Source organism: Theobroma umbraticum, unplaced genomic scaffold (genome assembly GCF_002168275.2).
Source record: "Theobroma umbraticum cultivar Fairchild unplaced genomic scaffold, ASM216827v3 scaffold_146.0, whole genome shotgun sequence".
NCBI lineage: Eukaryota > Viridiplantae > Streptophyta > Magnoliopsida > Malvales > Malvaceae > Theobroma > Theobroma umbraticum.
Window position 1 is genome coordinate 1493069 of NW_018397265.1, and position 11939 is coordinate 1505007.

Here is an 11939-nt window from a genome sequence, read left to right on the forward strand (position 1 = left end):
ATGCGGTATTTGGAGCAAATCTTTTAATCCGGAAGTCCAATTGATGTGATTCTTAATCCATTGGAAAGTTAAGAGACAGGGATAAAATTTTATGTTTACTACTTTGCCCAGTTCCTAACATATCAGGGTGAAACTCACGTTTGAAGTTGATAGACTGCCACAGCGTTGAGAGAACAAGGCTGCAGCGTTGATGAAAGGAAGCACACATACTAATTTCCAGACAGCTCAGCGCTGCAGCGCTGAAGAAGTAGCGCCGTAGCGCTGCGTGACTCTCCAAAAAATAAGGGAAGTTAACAGGATTTCGTAAATTAGGTTATTTGGAGCCTATTTAAGGAGCCTTTTTCAGAGATTTTGAGGAGGAGGCAGCAAGCAACTATTCTGAAGATTTGAAGCCAAGAAAAAAACCAAGAAAACAAGAGAATTGGAGGGAGAATCAAGATCACAAAACTCTAACTATTAGTTTTCTCTCTTTACTTTTGTGTTTTTCTTATTTTCTTTGACTTGGATTCATGGCTAAATTTCTTTGGATATTGTTTTTATTAGATACTATGATCTAAATTATTTTTCTAGGATTTCAATTGAACTCACATGTAATCTAACTTTTAATCTCTTTCTTACTTATCTTTAATGGGATTCGAATTGTTTATTCCGATTTGTGCTTAATGCTTTTAATTGCATGGCCACCAATTAAATTGATTTAGGAACCTAAACAAACTTGGGAAAGGGAGTTTAGTATAGACTAAAATTGGGATAGCATATGATCATATTAATTGATTTGCGTATAGGATAAGGATATACCTATAGGCCATATGTAGCCAGATTAGAGCTTGAACTTAATGAGTCTATTTTAATTTCAATTCACATAAGGATATAGTGTTTTAGTTAAAATAGATATTTTTATAAGATGAGTCGGGAGACCCTTATAAATAATTTAGGACTCTAGGTTAGCAATTCAACCCATTGAAATAAGTTAAGAAAGAGAGATAAGATTTAGATGAAGTGTGAGGGATATTATAATCCTAGGCTTGGTTGATTTGCTGTTTGCCCAATTATCTTGTTGCTTTAATTTTGTAATTAAATTAGTTTTAGTTGCGTAATTTTTAGTTCAATTAGAATTCAGATTTTAATTATTTGAATAAAACTAAATTGTTCTAATTTTAGTACTTAGTAAAATTTTAGATCAATTTTTTGTGAGATCGATACTATGCTTGTGAATATACTATCTATTCGATACGTATACTTGCGTAGTAGAATTTTAACTGACACCTGTGCATAATGCCTTTATCCAAAGGAACTTTAAAATGCAAAATTTCTTCACTTTTGTCCTAACTCACTCCCACTTTCTTGCGCAACACTATGATCAAGGATGGATACCAAAGTCCATCACATGGTGAGAGTAGCTTGAACAATACTCATCACTTTCAAGGTCTGGTAAGTTGTAGAATTGGTTGGTACTTTGACTGTCAAAGCGTACCTAACATCTTTGAACAAAAAGTTGCCCATTCTCATGTTTGGTGGCGTTGGCATAAAATTCCCAAACAACAAGTAATACAGCTGCCTCAGGTTGCTCATAAAATTTCTCCTACTATTGCTCAGTGATAAGCCTATGAATAGAACCATAATGGGTGAGATGAAGATTAATAGCTCGCTCTGGAATAGGGACTTTTTGCACAAGGGATTGTGTGTGCCTTGTAGTCGCCTTAGTAGAAACAAATTTACTTCGATCAAATAAGGTTGAACTACTAGTACCTCTAACTCTCTTCTTGGGTGCCATCAAACTTTCAACAAATATGCTACAATTTATACTAAAGTGTTAACAAAGTATGGAACAATTTTCTCATATTAATCACTATTGCATCAATATTCCCACCCTCATGAACTATTTAAGTATAGAATTTTCACACTATTCATAACTTCCTAGCAACCAATATTTTAGATACTTAATGTAAAAGGATTAACAAGAAAGCACACATACTACAATTTCAAATTAATCACAAGCCCACTAACCAACCACCACAAGCTCTTCTTCATTATCAAATCTACCAAAGAATAAAAAAAAAATCATCAAAGAACAACCACTTAAATAAACTTGGAGCAGAAAAATCAATTGTTCGAAGAGTAGTTAGTGGCTCCAAAGCTTGGATTTAGTGTAAAAGATTGAGAATGAAGGCTTGTTTTTGAGTGGGTAAGTTGTGGAGTGAGAAAGTATGGAGGTAGAAAGAGAAAAAAAACCTAGAAAAAGAAAAGAAAGGAAAAATGAAAGAGGGATGGGCAGGTTAAAAAAGTGGCAGCCCAAATGGGTGCTGCAACACTCCAGCCACGAGTCTTATTATTGGGCAGGGCATCACGTGGTGCCGTGGCGCTGACCTTTTCGGCAATGCAGCGTTGTTTCAATTCTTTATTTTTTTTGTTTTGCTTTAGAAAAATAAGCCTTGAAAAACAAAAAAAAAAGAAAAAGAAAATTAAACTCATGAAATAAAACATAAAATGTAAAAGACAACTACAAGTAAAGATAAAAATAAAAATACTTTAAATAAAATAAAAAATAAACTAAATTTAGAAACTTGGGTTGCCTCCTAAGAAACGCTTTCTTTATAGTTGTTAGATAGACTTTCTTTGCAACTCATTTGGGATCAGAAATATGGATGGAGGATTGTTGACAATCAATGTTACCTCCACAATAATGCTTTAACTGATTGCCATTCACCTTGAATGTTTCATTTGTTAAACCGTTTATTATTTCCACAGCTCCATGTGGAAACACCTTTGATACAATGAAGGGTCTTGACCATCTTGATTTCAACTTGCCCGAAAATAGCTTTAAGTAAGAAGTAAACAACAATACATGCTGGCCTAGCTCAAAATGATGCTCAACAATCTTTTGATCTTGCAATCTCTTTATCTTTTCTTTGTAAATCTAGGCATTTTCTTAAGCCTCCAATCAAAGTTCATCCATCTCATTTAATTGAAGCAAATGCTTCTCACTAGTTATTTCTAAGTCAAAGTTTAACTTATGGATGGCCAAAAAGGCACTATGTTCCAACTCAACTGGAAGGTGACACATTTTTTCAAAAATACCCACAATGCATCATCGAGTCTTCTAGCCCAATCTTTCCTTGATGAAGATGCTACCTTTTCTAAATTTTTTTTAATTTCTCGATTTGACATTTCGACTTGGCCATTTGTCTGGGGGTGATAAATTGTGGCCATGTTGTGCGTCACTTCATACTTTGCAAGCAAAACCGTAAAATATTTATTACAAAAGTGGCTACCTTTATCACTCACTATAACCCTTGGTGTTTTGAATCTAGTGAAAATGTTTTTCCTTAGAAATTTCAGCATAGCTTTAACATCATGTGTAGGCAAAGCTGAAACTTCCACCCACTTTAACACATAATCAACGGACACGAAGATGTAGTGATTGTTGAAAGACGAAATGAATGGTCTTATGAAATTAATTCCCCACACATCGAAAATCTCCATTTCAAGGATGCTATTGAGTGGCATCTCATGTCTTCTTGAAATGTTCCTTACTCTTTGACACCTATGATAATGCAAAACAAAATTATGAGCATCCTTAAAAAGTGTTGGCCAATACAAACCTAAGTGAAGAACTTTTGTTGTTGTTCTATCTCCTCCAAAGTGGCCCCCGTACTCTGAAGAATGACATTGCCTTGATACATTTTCAACTTTCTCGTCCATACTGCACCTTCTTAACATTCTATCAATGCATTGCTTAAACAAAAATGGTTCATCCCACATGTAAAATCTAACATCATGAAGAAATTTCTTCCTTTGATGATAATTTAAATTTGGAGGAAGAAGCTTACTTATAATATAATTGACATTGTCAGGATACCATGGTAAATTCTATTGACCAACATAAAGTAATTGTTCATCACAAAGGGTTTCGTTGGTCAAAATTAAGTCCTTATCTTGGTTGTCATTCTCTAACCTCGATAAATGGTCTACTACTCGATTCTTTGAACCTTTTTCGTCTTTGATTTCCAAATCAAATTCTTGTAGCAACAAAATCCACCTTACCAATCTTGGCTTGGCATCTTTCTTAGCAATCAAATATTTAATTGCAGAGTGGTCAGTATAAATAATAACGTTTGTGCTAACCAAGTATGAACAAAACTTGTCAAATCCATACACAACCACTAATAATTCTTTTCAGTTATAGGGTTTAAGTTTAGTTAAGGTTTTGCCAGCATAATATATAGAATGAAAAACTTTATCTTTTCTCTAACTTAATATTGCACCTACAACATAGTCACTAACATCATACATAATCTCAAATGGGAGTGACCAATCAAGAACTACAATAATGGGTGTAGATGTCAAATTTTTTTTCAATTCTATAAATGTAGCATGACATACTTCATCAAATTTAAATGGGATATCTTTTTCTAAGAGATTACATAAAGGTTTAGCAATTTTAGAGAAATCCTTAATGAATCGTTAATAAAAACCAACGTGTCCAAGGAAACTTCTAATACCTTTTATCGAGGTGAATGGTGGAAGCTTCTCGATTGTTTTTATCTTTGCTTTGTCTACCTCCAATCCTTTGCTCAAAACCTTGTAACCAAGAACGATGCCATCTTATACCATAAAATGGCACTTGTCCCAATTTAACTCTAAGTTTGTCTCTTAACATCTTTTCAAAACCCTGTTAAGATTCAACAAACATTTATGAAAATTACTTCCAAAAGTAGAGAAGTCATCTATAAATACCTCTAGCGTTTTCTCCACCATATTTGAAAAAATAGCTATCATGCATTGTTGGAATGTGGTTGGAGCATTGCAAAGTCCAGTGGCATCCTCCTAAAGGAGAAAATGCCATAAGAATAGGCAAAGGTTGTCTTCTCTTAATCTTTTGGAGCTATTGCAATCTGATTATATCTTGAATACCTATCCAAGGAAGAATAGTATTCTTTTCCAACTAGCCTATCCAACATCTGATCAATAAATAGTAAAGGAAAGTGATCTTTCCTTGTGGCCTTGTTAAGCTTCCGATAGCCTATGAAACTCTCTACCCAATTACTGTCCTTACGAGAATGAGCTCATTGTTTTCATTTGCAACCATTTTCATTCCACATTTCTTAGTGTGCATTACATCGGACTTATTCACATGCTATCCAAAATAGGATAAATAATGCTAGCATTAAGCCACTTGATGATCTCCTTCTTCACCATTTTGTTCATGATTAGATTTAATGTTCTCTGATGCTTGATAGTGGCTTTGTGATCATCCTTCAACAAAATTTTGTGCATGCATATTGAAGGACTGATCCTTTTTATGTTTACAATTGTCCACCCCAATGCGTTTTTGTGCTCTCTCAAAACACATAACAACTTATCTTCCTACTTATTATTAAGACCAGATGAAATAATAATAGGAAGAATAGACGAGTCACCAAAATATGCACACTTCAGATGATTTAGCAACTGTTTGAGTTGTAACTTAGGAAGTTATTCAATACTTCACTAGCGAGGATGAAGAGGAAGAGAAATCCAAATTGTGTTCTCAAGACACGAGATGGAGCATTCAACACATTCACACATTCTATGACAGCCTCATTACTTGTCTCAGACTCAACAATCAATGACACCTTAAGTGGGTCAATAGGATGGCTTTGCCTTAAAACTTCACTTGTGACCTTGTCCACCACACTAACTGCAAAACACTTATCATGATCGTTAGTAAACTTTAAAGCTCTAAAAATATTAAATGTTACCTCTTGATCTTGCACTCACAAGGTAAGTTTTATATGATTGCGCCATATTTCTATGATGTTAGGGTTCTTAAGCTTTGGAGCAAGATTGTTTTATATGATTGCACTACATTTCTCATGAGTGCTACTATCTCAAATTCACTCAATCGCTTCTTCTTGGATGAGATAGCCTGAAGAAGTTTCACAGATGAAGGCATTTGCTCTAAAGCCTCAGCAAAAGGAATATTGATGTGAAGTTTTTTGAACAGGTCCATAAATTTTTGAAATTGGCTTTTTTTTATTGCTTTATGTAATGTTGAGGAAAAAGTTATGGTGGTGGTAGAGTTTTCTTAGTCTCCTTTTCTTCACATTGCTTGCTAGAATTTATAGTATGTGCCTCACTGTCAACTGTCTTACCTTTCTGTTTAGCTTGCTTTGGGCTACTTTCAACTTCCTTACCACTTTTCAAGGTAATGGCTTAAATGTTCCTTACCTTCCTTCCTTAGATTTGCCTCCGTATCACTAGTAAGGTCTTTAGAGCTTTATTGTTTAATGAGCTGGCTAGTTGACCAACTTGAGTCTTAAGGTTCTTTATCGAAGCCGTTTGACTATGTATAAGGGAATCGATGTTGGCCATGTACTGTGTTAACAATTCCTCCATAAATGGTTTCTTTTCTAGAATAGAAGCTTTTGTCTATTGTTGGAATCTAGGAGGCATGTTCAGCCTTGAAGCTAAAGATGATCCCTGATTGTTACCCAAAAAAAAATTTAAATGGTTCTTCCACCTTAGGTTATAAGTATTGGAGTAAGGGTTGTTTTGTTGTGTGTTCCACATAAATTGAATTATCTTTGTATTGCTTGGACTTTAGTTACTAGCATGCCCATCACCGCAATACGCATAAATTATAAAAGGACTTTGAATTGAGTTAGCACCAAAAAAATCAAGTTTCTTAGTTAAAACTCTACTTGTGCTGACAATGTCATAATGGCATCCACGTCATGAACTCCAACTACTTTTTTATGCATTGATCTCTCTGCTGGCCATTGGTAGTTGTTCGATGCCATCTCTTCCAATGGGCCATATACCTCATCAATTAACTTTGCCCTTAGAGCTCCTCTCACAACAACATCAATGGTGGTTTGAACATGACCACTCAATCCATTATAGAATGTTTGCACTTGAAGCCATTTTGGAAGACCATGATAAGGGTAAAGCCTAAGTAAATCCTTTTATCTTTCCTAAACCTCATACAACGATTCAAAATCTAGTTGTATGAATGATGTGATATCATTCCTCATTTTTTCTATCTTAGTTGGAGGAATGAACTTAACGAAGAAACTTCTGAGCAAGGTTATCCTATGTTGTAATGGATCTAGTAGAGAGTGCATTCAGCCAAATTCTGGCTTTGTCCCTCAATGAAAAAGGGAAAAGCCTCAAACAGATTGCATCAATTATGACTCAAATGTATTTAAAGGTGTCTCATATCTCCATGAATTTCAAAATGTGGGCATTTAGATCATCATTTGGAAACCCCCAAATTCGACTGAAGCTTGGATCATGGTGATGATGGCTGGCTTAATTTTGAAATTATTAGCTTGAATAGCTAGCTTTCTAATACTTAATGGAATCCCTTGTACTAAAGAAATGACATAATCTCTTAAGCAATGATTCTCTTCCACTACTCGCTCTTGGATTTGTTGCTCACCTTGTTTATTAGCCATTGTATCAATTTGGGCATAAACTTGTTAAATTTCTCGTTGAAGTCTTCGAAATGTTCTATCTGTCTTTGGATCACAAGATACAATCTCCAAGCTCTTTGCTTTTCTCATACAATGATAAATTAAACCTAAAAGCAAAGGAAAACTCAAGTTAAGACTAATCTATTAAATTTTAACATTAGCAAAATAAATAGAAAAAACAAATCCTCGGCAATGGTGCAAAACTTTTTTTGTTGATTTAGTATAAACAAGTATACATGTCAAACAAGTAATATAAATAGTAAGTCTATAATCATATCACACAAGGATTTGCTTCTAATTGTTCACTAAGTACTAAAATTATGATAGATAAATCTTATTCAAGTAGTTCAATTTTGTAGATAATTAATTAAAACTAAATTTAATGAGAAAATTAAACTATTTGACAAAAACTAAAAATCCACTAGAGAAAAGAAATAGATTAAAACCTAGAATTATAGGTTCATTCAGCACTTTATTTAACATCTATTTCTATTAATATTTACACTTATGGGTAGTTTTCCTAACCTAGAATCTAAACCTAAATACAAGTCTCCGTCGAGATGCTTAAATAAATACCTAACTTAATTGGGGCACTATATGTCTTTAGTAATCAATTAAATAAGGTTCATTAAGCTAGTGTTCTAAATATGTATCTTATTTAGGTGTATATCTACCCTAATTGTAAATGAGATCACCAAAGTGACGTGAACATACACTTTTCAAACCTTAGTTTAATCTAAAATTACTCTGTTGAGTCTAATTCAGATTAACAAATCATTCAATTGTTGGCCAAGCAATTAAAAGCATTATGAACAAATTTGAATAAACAAAATCATATCCATTCATAGCAAATAAAAGGGAAACAAATATTCAAACTACATGTTGAAATCCACCACAATCCTAGAAAAATAGTTTAGGTCATAATGTCTAATAAAACATTGTCCAAAGAAAATTAGCCTTTAATCCAAGTCAAAGTTATTAAGAAAAACACAAAAGTAGAGAGAGAAAACTAGTTGTTGAAGCTTTTCAATCTCAATTCTCTCTCAAATTTTCTTACTTTCTTACTATGTTTTTAGGTCTTTTTCTTTGGAATAATTACTTGCCGTCTTCCATTAAAACCCTAATTTCCAAATTCCTATTAAAAATTTATTTTTGGAATCTCATCTGGCCTTGTACTGATGTGCTTACAGGTTCTACTATGGTGCACATCAACTTTATGGTGCCACAACGTTACTCTCCTTAGTGTCTTAACCTTCCACTTTAGGGTCTAGGTATAGGCAATTTCTCATCCATTAGCACCATGACCTCACTGTTTTATCACCATGACACTTTATTCTCTAGAGTTTGTATGATGCACTAGTTGTTAGGATGAGCCCTACAACTGATTGGGATTGGTTAAGTCTTGATTCCAATCATGCGATAGTATCATTTATGTCGAATGATTAAAGGTTTTCCTTCATCAACAAGATATCAATTATAATGAGTTATAAGTCTAATTGGATGAAGTCCTTGAGATTAATATGCCTTGCAAGGGAACTGTAAGGGGTTGCAGTTATGAGATCCTTATGCATCAAAGCATAATCTCAAAATGTTCATGGTCAATGTATCATAGAGACTGGACATTAATGATGCTTAGAGACTGGTATATTCTATATTTTTTACTTTGAAAGTACAATTGATCTCATAGATTGAAGTATAGAGATGCTTGAAATTATAATATAGGTGCTTGCCTAGAGGAGCAAGTTCATTAAACATGACCCACTATGAGAAATGCGTTTGGTAATACACTTCAGTGTCTATCCAGCACTTCTTATGTGTTAGTCGTGTAAATACTCCCTAGACTTGAGACACCAGGTCATCTTATATATGGAGTGCTATGCTTTGATTTCATCCTTACAGGTGCCTAACCAAGGATGCCAAAACAAGATGCTTTTGGACATAGTATGAAGTATGTGAAGGCAAATGAGTGTCCAAGATAAGAATCATCACCTCAAGTGTTTTAGAGGACATATCCTACCAGTTCTTGATTAACATTAGCTTATTGAAGTCATTGGCCAAGGCGACATGGAGATTATGAAAAAGGTTTCATAACTCTCTATAAAGCTAATGTTATAACTGTTGAAACAAATATAAAGGTCGATAAGAGTAGATACTGTACCAAGCTCTTATCATCTTTGGGATATATGATGAGGTAATGAACTACACTTATAGACTGTACATTGCAAGATTGTCAAAGAACCCTTTGACTCTCTTAACAATTGGGTGGCCACGATGCATTGTTAGATGCCAATCTTGGTTTATGGAATTGATTATAAATTAATTGATTGAAATTTATATTAATCAATTAAGTCATTAATCAATTCCTTTGCTAACTTGTTGGGAACCTAATGGGTCACACACAATGATTGCATTTGAATTAAATTAGGAGAGTAATGATTTAAGTTATACTTAAATCACATGCTAGGTAATTAACTTCTATAAACTTAATTAAAAGAGTTTAATTAGGTTTTAAATATAATTATAAATAGCTATAATTATAAGGCCTTGTTTGCAAAATATAGAGGAAATTAATTTTGATCTTAATTTTCAAGGACTTAATTAAAAGACTTTAACTAGTAATGGGCCCAATATTATAATGTGTTATAACAATGAGGGCTTAATTGCAAAATTGAAGTTACTTTAACCTAACTATATAAGTCACCTTTTAACTATTTTTCATATGAGAATTTTTCACAATTCAGGAAAATGTAGTCTTTGGCAAAAAAAGAAAAACGTTTTCTTTCTTTGCTACCACTCCCTTTGTGTGAAAGAGAAAATTGCTTATAAAGTAATTTTGAGAGAGGTTTGGCTAAGATTGTGAAAAAAGAAGAAAAGGACAATTGTTGTCCTCTTTGCTAACACAAAGTATAGTTAAAAACTCCTTCAATTGTTGAAGGTTCAAGTGCAATTGTGCATACTACCATTGGAGGCCAAGCACTTACTTAACTAGGGTTTTTTCTCCTTATGGTGTTCGAGGGATTGCTTCGGGAAGTGCCATTGTGATTATGAAATTTCTTGGCAAGGTAACTTTTTGAATAATAATTTATCTTGTACTTTTATGTGTTAAATATCACCAAGGTGATCCATTGGTGGAGGCATGTTTTTGTTGTTTAGTTATAAAGTTTTAATTTTCTTTCCGTTGCATATTTTAAGCATGTTGTCCATAGCCAAACCCATCAGTTGCTAGGAACGACATGATTACAACATAAACGTACGGAATAACAAAAATTGAAGTAAAAAAAAAACATGCCTCCTATCTTTGGATTATCTTGGTTGTTTAATGCAAAGTTAAGTACCACATAATATTAAAAATTTTACCTTTCCAAGTGATATCGTAATCGAATGAATTCTTTTTGGTGAGAAAACGTGAACACCTTTTGTGTGAAAGAATCCCAGCCACTCAATCGCTTGGCCTCCAATGATGCACACACGATTACAATGTATCCTTCCCAAGAAGATAGCTTTATGCCACGAGTTTGTGCTAGCAAGTGGACAATGATTTGTCTTCTTTTTTTCTTTGATTTCCAGCAAATGATCAAAGGAGAAGTTCTTAAAATAAAATTAAACTTCTCAAGAGTGGTGGCTCTCAAGAGAGAAAAGGAATTTTTATTTTGTTTCCTTCCCCACCTCCCAAAAAGAAAGAGTGGCCATAATGTGATATTTATATCTAGGTTTAACTTATCAAAATTTACAAAATAAGTCCTTAATATTATAACAATTATAATATTTAACCAATACCTAATTAAACTCTTTTAATTAGGTTTTTAGTAGTTAAAATCTAGAATTCGATTTAAGTCTAATTTAAAACATCACATTCTCAATTTAATCCAAATTGCAACCTTTGTGTGTGACCCATTAGGTTCCTAACATGTTGGCAATGGAATTGAATTATAATATTATTATTTAATTAGTTTAAATGAATCATATTCAATTTTAAATTAACTAATTCAATTCCATAAATCATGATTGGCATTTAGCAATGCATCATGGCCACCCAATTGTTAGGAGAGTCAAAGGATTCTTTGACAACCTTTCACTGTACAATTTTTCAGTGTAATTCATTCCCTCATTATGTATCCCAGAGATGATAAGAGTTTGGTGCAGTGCCTACTCTTATTGACCTCCATGTTTGTTCTTGCAGTTAGATCATTAGCTATATGGAGACTTAAGAAGCTCATTTCGTAATCTCCTAATCACCTTGGCTAAGGATTTGATTAAGCTAATGTTAACCGAGAACTAATGAGATATTTCCCCTTGAATCACTTGTGGTGATGATTGTTATCTTGACCACTCATTTGCCTCCATATGCTTCATATTATACCCAAAAACATCTTGTTTTGGCATCCTTGATTAGGCACCCATAAGGATGAAATCAAAGCATAGTACACCACATACAAAACAACTTGGTGTCTCAAGTCTGGGGAATAGTTACACAACTGACAC

General features: G+C 33.6%; 1 non-coding gene across 1 annotated transcript; it reads left to right on the forward strand.

The window, feature by feature from the left end:
- The first annotated feature begins 6912 nt into the window (after window positions 1-6912).
- On the forward strand, window positions 6913-7019 carry LOC149526780 (small nucleolar RNA R71). The gene has a single exon (XR_016351663.1). It is a non-coding gene; the product is annotated as a small nucleolar RNA R71 (small nucleolar RNA).
- The last annotated feature ends 4920 nt before the right edge of the window (window positions 7020-11939 follow it).